The sequence below is a fragment of the Pocillopora verrucosa genome, chromosome 14, assembly GCF_036669915.1.
Source record: "Pocillopora verrucosa isolate sample1 chromosome 14, ASM3666991v2, whole genome shotgun sequence".
Lineage (NCBI taxonomy): Eukaryota > Metazoa > Cnidaria > Anthozoa > Scleractinia > Pocilloporidae > Pocillopora > Pocillopora verrucosa.
In genome coordinates, this window is record NC_089325.1 from 16,506,022 (window position 1) to 16,514,877 (window position 8,856).

Below are 8,856 nucleotides of genomic sequence, written 5' to 3' on the forward strand. Positions count from 1 at the left end.
CAGAAATAAAAAATCGAGATCTTCATCGCTCGAAGACGAGCCTTCAGAACTGCTATCATTCAGCTGCATAACGTTCATCAGATCTTTGTAGTCTTGTCTGATTTCAAGAGGGTCAATGATTTAGTGTTCTGCTCTCATTAATCCATAAAATCCAACAAACACATCAAAATTCACATCTCACCTTCGAGCAGCAGCCATCTTGTTTTTGTACTAATTTCCCATAATTCACCAGTGCTATCACACGCGGATCTTAAGTCCCAAATATGGGCAGACGGCTAACGTGAAACTGCTAACTGCAAACCGCGGTTTAGCGTTTGCGGTAAGATGGCCAAACCTCGATCTCAAGGTCTCTAATGTGATGCCATGTCTTTCAGGTATGTAGCAAATTTTTTCAGTGCGTTAAGAGACTTCGTGAAGTACAGCTAGTCAGCTCCAGCAACATAAACTCTGAAAAAAATGAATGATGCACAATCACCATGCGGTAAGTTCATATATATCGCACTCGATTCCTTTTTTTCCGTTTTTCATAGTTACACATGAGTGGCACTAATTGACCGTTTTTTCTTTTTTCTTTAAGTTATCGAAGATCATGAATGCGCAATTTGCGCAAGTGCGTGTCCACCGCAAGAAAGAACGCCTTGCTGCAAAAAGTTGATCCATAATGACTGCGTAATGGGATGGTACAAAAGCCAACAGAAGAAACGTATTTGGCCAACTTGCCCCACTGCAGAGCGGACCCGCCAGCCGCAGTTTTACAAGAATTGGGAGAACAATCACCACCACCAACTCCATTTCATTGGGAGGCTACACGGCGTCACTCTGAATTTTTACAGCATACATGGGATGAAACTATCCCCATTGAGAGAGACTTTTTTTAAGAATTTTTGCATTTTAGTTTACCAAACAATGTTATGTTAGAACAAACAGTTAGCGGCGTGTATCTGACCACGATTCATCGATATGAGAATCGTAGAGTATCGAGATTCTTGGCTCAGACCAAACGCGAAGCCATTCGAAGGTTTCGATTTCAGTTGGAAAATTTACTTGACTATTGAAAGGGACTCTTTTTTTTTGCAATTTTTTCAAGAGAGACTTCCAAATAACATTTTTTTACAACAAACAGTTAGCAGCTTGTATCTGACCACGATTCATCGATATGAGAATCGTAGAGTATCGAGATTCTTGGCTCAGACCAAACGTGAAGCCATTCGAAGGTTTCGATTTGAGTTGGACAATTTTCTTTGCTCCTTGTAATTTTTTTAAAAAAATAAAATATTGAAAGTCGCACGCGTGTACACCATTTCTTTGTGGTTGATTATTTTCAATTGGTTACAAGTGGTTACGGTCGGTTACAGGTGGTTCAGGTGTTAATAAAATAATATAATTATACCTTTCACCGTTAAAAGAAAAAATGGAATTTATTTTTTTCGTCACATAAAAATTACAAAATCGAAAAATATCATTCTTCTTCTTGATGTTAACAACGTCTTTTCTGATACCATTGTTTGATGAATATTGTTACGGTCAAAGCTTTCGGAAAAAATTTTTTTAAAAAACTTTTTTAGTTGATAAAGTATAACTTGGGAACATTTCGGCTTTACAACGAAGAAGGAAAAAAGAAAAAACAAACCGAAAAACAAAAACAAAACAAAAAGAACAAAAACTTACCATGACCGTGAATCGAACCCGGGTCAATCGCATGAAAAACTACTACATTCACCAGTATACCATTCATGCAGACACGATATGTAAGGCGTTAAATTATATATTCAAACCAAATTCAAATTACCGTTTGGGATTTAAGTTTTTTTTCGCGGATGAAAATATTTTTTTGACAGAAAAAATTAAGCGTTATTTACAAAATAATGGAATTGTTTTTTCCTGTGCAATTTTTAAAACTTGCCGTATTCTTTGAACAGTTTTTGTAGTTGTTCGTTTTTCTTGGTGAATCCCACATCTGCCCATTGGAAGAATCGGCATCCGTCTTTGTTCCGGCAAGCAAAAAAGGGTCTTCCTGGGTTTAGAGGTGATTGGCTTACTTTCAAGGAAGCCTGACAATTGCATTCACACATGATGGTTCCGCTCAGTTTCCTGTAGGTGTTGTGTACTTTTCTATTAAGCACACCCATGTAAGCGTTTTGCATATTTCTATGTGCAAAGACTCCACACTCTTGAGAGAAGGGACATTTCAAATACCATTCCATGTTAGAGAGGGCTTGAAATAATTCCAGCTTGTATGGATGAAAGAGACAACTGTTGAGGTCATACTGTTTCTCATCCATAATGGTGACTGTTGTGGGTGACATGGTTGAATTAGAAGAAGAATTATTGTTGTTGTTATTGGAGAAATGTCAAACCCCATTTCTTTCAGCAATTCGTTAGGTTTGAAGTCAGGAGTCGTCTGTAACTGCAGAAGAGTGGTTGGTGGAGGTGGCGGCGCCACCATATTTTCTTTCTTCTTATGTTTTTTGTGCTTTTTTTTCTCACTTCCACTGCTGTTGACATTATTCACAGGTATGGTGTCTACCATTTTTTGTAAAGAGTTGATGGGTGAATAATCTTGCATGCTAGTGGCCATGATGAATAAAAAAGGAAGAAAATAAAAAATTTCTTTTTTTTAATGTTGTTTTTTCGACCACGACACCATCCACTTCATCCAATCCAGCCATGAAACGTTCATCAGGTGTGGTTCTCATCCAATCAAAAATGATGTTAATATCTTGATGCGTGAACCCCATACATTCGTACGAAAATGCCAATTCTTCTGTTCTGAATGACAGAATTTCCTCCAATAGCATTCTACTTGCATTGTTTCCAGAGATCATGGTTTTGACACATTCCAAGTCTTCATGATTCCAGATAGGATGATACACACCTCTTTCTCTCAGGATTTTGGTCCATTCGTCATAGATTTCATTAAACTCGACTTCTTTAAGTCCACGTTCGAGTTTGTAACTCATCTCATCGACATATTGCAATCGTTGCATGGAAAAAAAGGGATGAATGGATGGTTCGAGTCCTTTCTTTTTATGAACGGTTTTCAAGATAGCTATCACCCAGAATTTTTTCCTATAATGATTGGATACTTCCTCTTTGAAATTTTGTCGTTCCCGTTTAAAGAAATCGGTCTGGTTGGCGACAGTATTGACGTTCATTATTTCGGGATAACACATGGGAAAGAATGAAAAAATTTTTGAATGTGTTTTCGATTTATATAAATAGCTTTGCTATGATATTTTCCGGCCAGATTATGAGATGGAACGGATAGGAAAAGAGTGGTTATGGCGATGTATTTATCAAAACAAATTGAATAGTTGAGATTCGCTTATTCCTCGAGAAGATTTAGGAAAGGTGAAAACCAAAGAAAATGCGGATTTATTATTTGATCATATGATCAATGATCCTACCAGAGAATGGAATTTTGGTATATTCATTGTACATATGGAGGGAATGAGAGAACAACTGAGAGGAAGAGATTACGAAGAACATTAAGAATGGATATTTAATACCCATCCCGATAAAGTACCATCATTCAAAGAGTTAATGAGGGCGGCTTTAATCGAGTTGGTGAGATGTTGCACTAAAATTTTACTGCGAGAAAAAAAAGTCATGGGAATGAACAAGAGAAAGATAAGAAAATTGGATAAAGAAAAAAAGTTGGAGCGGATGGTATTGAAGACGTATTATGACTTTTCAAATCCAGGTAGTTATGGTGGCTTGGAAAGGTTAACAAAGCCACAGGTGTACCAGTCAAAAAACTCAAGAGTATCATGCGGAAAATTCAATTTACTCTCTGCATAAACCGGTACGAGTACGTTATACAAGGAATCCAACCGTAGCTAATAGTATAGATCATCAATGGGCAGCTGATTTAGCAGATATAAAAAATCTCAGTAGATACCACAAAGGAGTAAAATATCTCTTAACGGTTGTAGATGTTTTAAGTAAATACACATGGGTGGTTCCTATGAAGAACAAAACAGGTGCAGAACAAAAACGCGCTTTTGAGTCTATTTTGAAAGAAGGGAGAAAGCCCTTACTTCTACAAACCGATAAAGGAAGCGAATTTTACAACAAATTGTTCCAAGAATATCTCAAGCAGCAAAAGATCACTCATTTTAATACTCAAAAATGATACAAAAGCTTCTGTGGTAGAAAGATTTAACAAAACCCTCAAACAGAGATTGTACCGAGCATTAACAGCCAATGCTACTCTTAAGTATCTGGATTTTTTACCAGATTTAGTCAAAGGTTATAACACGTCTGTACACAATGCTACAGGTGTAGCACCTAAGAACGTCACCATGTATAACGATGGAAAAGTGTGGAAGAGATTGTACAGTAAAAAATTGTTCGGTGCATCCCGTAAAAGTAGAAAGCCTACCTTAAAAGCGGGGTATAGAGTCATGTTGAGCAAGGTTTATAGAACCTTTAAGAAAGGGTATTTAACAGGCTGGACAGAAGAAATATTCGTCGTAGATAGAGTATTAAATACCTACGTACCGTCTTACAAGATCAAAGAATATGATGGAACACCTGTCAAAGGTGCATTTTACGAGGAAGAGTTACAAAAAGTCGATATTGTAACGAGAGCACACTCGGAGATCACGTGCACCTCAGGTGACACATGATACAGCGGTCGATGTTATCTAATCGCCAAAGGTTTTAGATCACATATATCTACATGAGAGCGCACTTAGTTTAAAAATAAAGACTGTTCGTTACCTAGAAATCGTGTGTTTATGGTAGAACGAAACATGGTACCAGGAGTGTAGCCTCTTCGACACGATGACAACTACACCACCTCAAGGTTCAGCGAGTGTTCAAGCGCCGACGCCATGTTATGGAATACAAAGCAATTTACCAATTCCGTCGCGATTGAATTTGGCAGGAAATATTTCAGAAAACTGGAAGAAGTGGAAGCAAGTGTGGGATTCGTTCGAAATCGCCTCACGTCTTAACCAGCAAGAAGATAAATACCGTGTAGCTACTTTCATTACCTGCATTGGAACCGAAGCCCTCGAAGTCTACAATGGTCTTCCGTTCGAAAAAGAAGAAGACAAGAACGTAATGAATACAGTTCTGGAGTTGATGGAGAGGCATTGCATTGGCCAAACAAATGTCATTTACGAGCGATACTGCTTCAATAATAGAAAACAAGAAAGCGGCGAATCATTTGACACGTATCTCACAGCGCTCAAAACTCTCGCGAAAACGTGCATTTTTGGTCCACTCACCGACGAATTAATTCGTGATAGGATCGTCTGTGGAATTTGTGACACGGGAACTAGGAAGAAATTACTACAAGAGCCCAAATTAAATCTTCAGAAGTGTATCAATGTATGTCGATCAGACAAACAACTGCATCGCAAATGAAAGTCATGAGTGGAAGAGAAGAAGTCAACGCACTCAACCACAAAGAGAAAAAAGACGGCAGAGACGCCAGTCCTAAGTTAGTTAATTGCAAATACTGCGGCAGAAAACACGAGAGATCAAGAGATAAATGCCCAGCGTTCGGAAAAGAATGTGCGAAATGCGGCAAAACAAATCACTTCGCCAAGCTATGTAAACAGAAACTTGGTGGGCGACAACGAAGAAAAGAACGGATTCACCGAGTGCGAGACGCAAAAACTTCGCAGGATTCGAGCGATGAAGAGTACTGCTTCACGATTTCATCCGAAAATCTGGAAGAACAAAGTGTCGAAAGTGTCAGTAGTCAACCCATCAAATCGAAAATCTTCGCAACAATGGAGATCAAAGGTCATCCCGTTCGTTTTCAAGTCGACAGTGGCGCCACCTGTAATGTGATAAGCAAAAACGATTTAACGAACGAGTGACCGATCGCGCATTCGAAACAAGTCCTCAGCATGTTTAACGGATCGAAAATGGAAACCATTGGTAAATGTCGTGTTAATCTGGTAAATCCCAAGGTTGATGAAGAATGCGAAACAGAGTTTGTTGTTGTCAATAACGACTGCACGCCACTGTTGGGTTCCAAAACGGTGCAGAAAATGAAATTAATCAAAGTGCGTTACGAGAATATCTCATTGGTACAAGAAAAGACAGAAGCAATGGGCCTAACGATGCAACAAATAGCAGCAGATTTCCATGACGTTTTCACTGGAGAAGGAAAATTTGAGAAGAAACTTCACTTAGAGTTGGACACAACCATTGAACCAGTGAAACAGCCTGTTAGAAGGATTCCAGTGGCAATGAAACCCAAGTTAAAGCAAGAGCTCACTCGTCTCAAAGAACTTGGTGTTATCAAAGCAGTTGACACTCCAACAGATTGGGTCTCAAGCTTGGTACTTGTTAAGAAGCCCAACGGCAAGCTTCGCGTGTGTATCGACCCTCAGCCACTAAATAAAGCTTTGAAACGCAGCCACTACCCTCTTCCGGTTATCGACGATCTCCTGCCGGACTTGTCAAAAGCTAAAGTCTTCAGTGTGTGTGACGTTAAAAACGGGTTTTGGCATGTCGAGTTAGATGAAGATTCAAGCTATCTAACAACGTTTGGCACTCCATTTGGTCGGTACCGGTGGCTGAAGATGCCATTTGGCATATCACCCGCACCGGAATATTTCCAACATCGTTTGGATCAAGCCATCGAAGGCCTTCCCGGTGTGCGCACAGTTGCAGAAGACATCCTCATCTCGGGTGAAGGTGACACTGTGCAAGAAGCAGTGAAAGATCACGACAAAAAACTGCTAACTCTACTTGAAAGGTGCCGCGAAAAGGGAGTGAAACTGAACAAGGAGAAGTTCAAGTTGAAGATGACAGAAATCCCCTACGTTGGTCATGTGTTAACAAGAGATGGACTAAAACCAGACCCATCCAAAATAGACGCCATCAAAGGCATGAGGCGACCAACAGATGTGAAAGGTGTACAGCGGCTTGTTGGTCTAGCGAATTACCTGACGAGATTCTTAAAAAAGCTGGCAGACATTTGCGAACCTCTTCGACAGCTAACGCGCAAGGATGCAGAATGGCACTGGAGCGACGTCCATGAGAGCGCCTTTAAGAAGATCAAAGAAGCAGCTTCCCAAGCACCTGTCCTCCGATACTTTGATCCCGCCAAAGAGACTGTACTTCAATGCGACGCCTCGGACACTGGACTTGGAGCTACGCTTTTACAAAATGGTCAGCCAGTGGCATATGCATCGCGATCCCTGACGGATACAGAACGCAACTATGCGCAAATAGAGAAAGAACTGCTAGCCATAGTGTTTGGAGCCGAGAAGTTCAACCAATACACTTATGGTCGCAAAGTGATTGTTGAGAGCGACCATAAACCACTTGAAGTTATTTACCGCAAACCTCTCGTGGCCGCCCCCAAGCGTCTACAACGAATACTACTTCGCCTGCAGAAGTATAACCTCGAAATTGGTTTCAAGCCAGGCCAGCACATGTATCTGGCAGACACACTCTCTAGAGCACCCCTTCCCAACACCACATCGCGCGATGAAGTGCTAACCATCGACAAAGAAGTTGAAGAAATACATATGGTCGAGTTTCTGCCACTCCGCAAAGCTAGCCTAGACGATATCCGTAAAGAAAGTCTGCGAGACAGCACGATGCAAGCACTTCAGAAAGTCATTCGAGAAGGGTGGCCTGAGACCAAGATTGATCTCTCAAATGACGTCACGCCATACTTCAACGTTCGTGACGAGCTATCAGCGCAAGATGGAATTATCTTCAAAGGAGACAGATGTGTAGTTCCAAAATCCCTCAGACCAGAAGTCCTATCCAGAATCCACCGATCACATATTGGCGTGGAAGGATGCTTGAGACGCGCGAGAGAAAGCGTTTTCTGGCCAGGAATGAACACAGCTGTGAAGAACTTTGTCAGACAGTGTGAAACTTGTCGAACCTTTGAGATCTCCCAGCAGAAGGAAACACTCCACCCACATGAGGTACCTGACCGGCCATGGTCCAAGGTTGGTGTTGATCTGTTTGAGACAAACAACCGACATTACCTCGTGACCGTAGATTACTACAGCAACTACTGGGAAGTCGATAGGTTGGAGTCCAGTACAACATCTAAAGCTGTTATTTACAAATTGAAGCAACACTTTGCAAGGCATGGCATCCCGAACACTGTGTTTTCCGACAATGGCCCACAGTTTGATTCAGACGAATTCAGGAGATTTGCTCGAGATTGGGAATTCAATCATTTAACCTCAAGTCCCGGACATTCGCAGTCCAATGGTATGGCGGAAAGCGCAGTCAAGACTGTGAAAAGGCTTATTAAGAAGGCTAACAAAGATGGAACAGATCCTTGGCTCGCGATCCTCGACCACCGAAACACACCCTCAGAAGGCATGAAAAGCAGTCCAGCACAACGACTAATGAGTCGTCGAACAAGGACCCTACTCCCAACAAGCGAGAAGCTCCTTAAACCCAAACTCGCCGAAAATGTCCAAGAAGAAAAATGGAAGACAAGAACCAAGCAGGCATTTTACTACAATAGAAACGCTCGAGATTTGCCACCACTGAAAACTGGAGACTCAGTGCGCATTCAGCCCACAAGCAACCCCAAGGCGCCCTGGAAGAAAGCCACTGTTCAGGAACAGGTGAACATGCGATCCTACAAAGTCCTCACAGAAGATGGCTCTGCCCTTAGACGAAATAGAAGGCATCTGAAAGCAACTACAAAAGAGTCTCACACGCCAACAACCCAGATGCCCAAGCAGACAGAACTTCCCTCGCCATCTAAACACATTGAACAAGAAACTAACGCCAGTGGTCACTCCAGCTCAGAAGTAGCGAAGCCACAGGAGCCAGCGATCGAGCAGCCTGCGACTGATCTAGCATCGCAAGCTTCCAAAGGCAACCAGACTCGCAGTGGTCGAATAA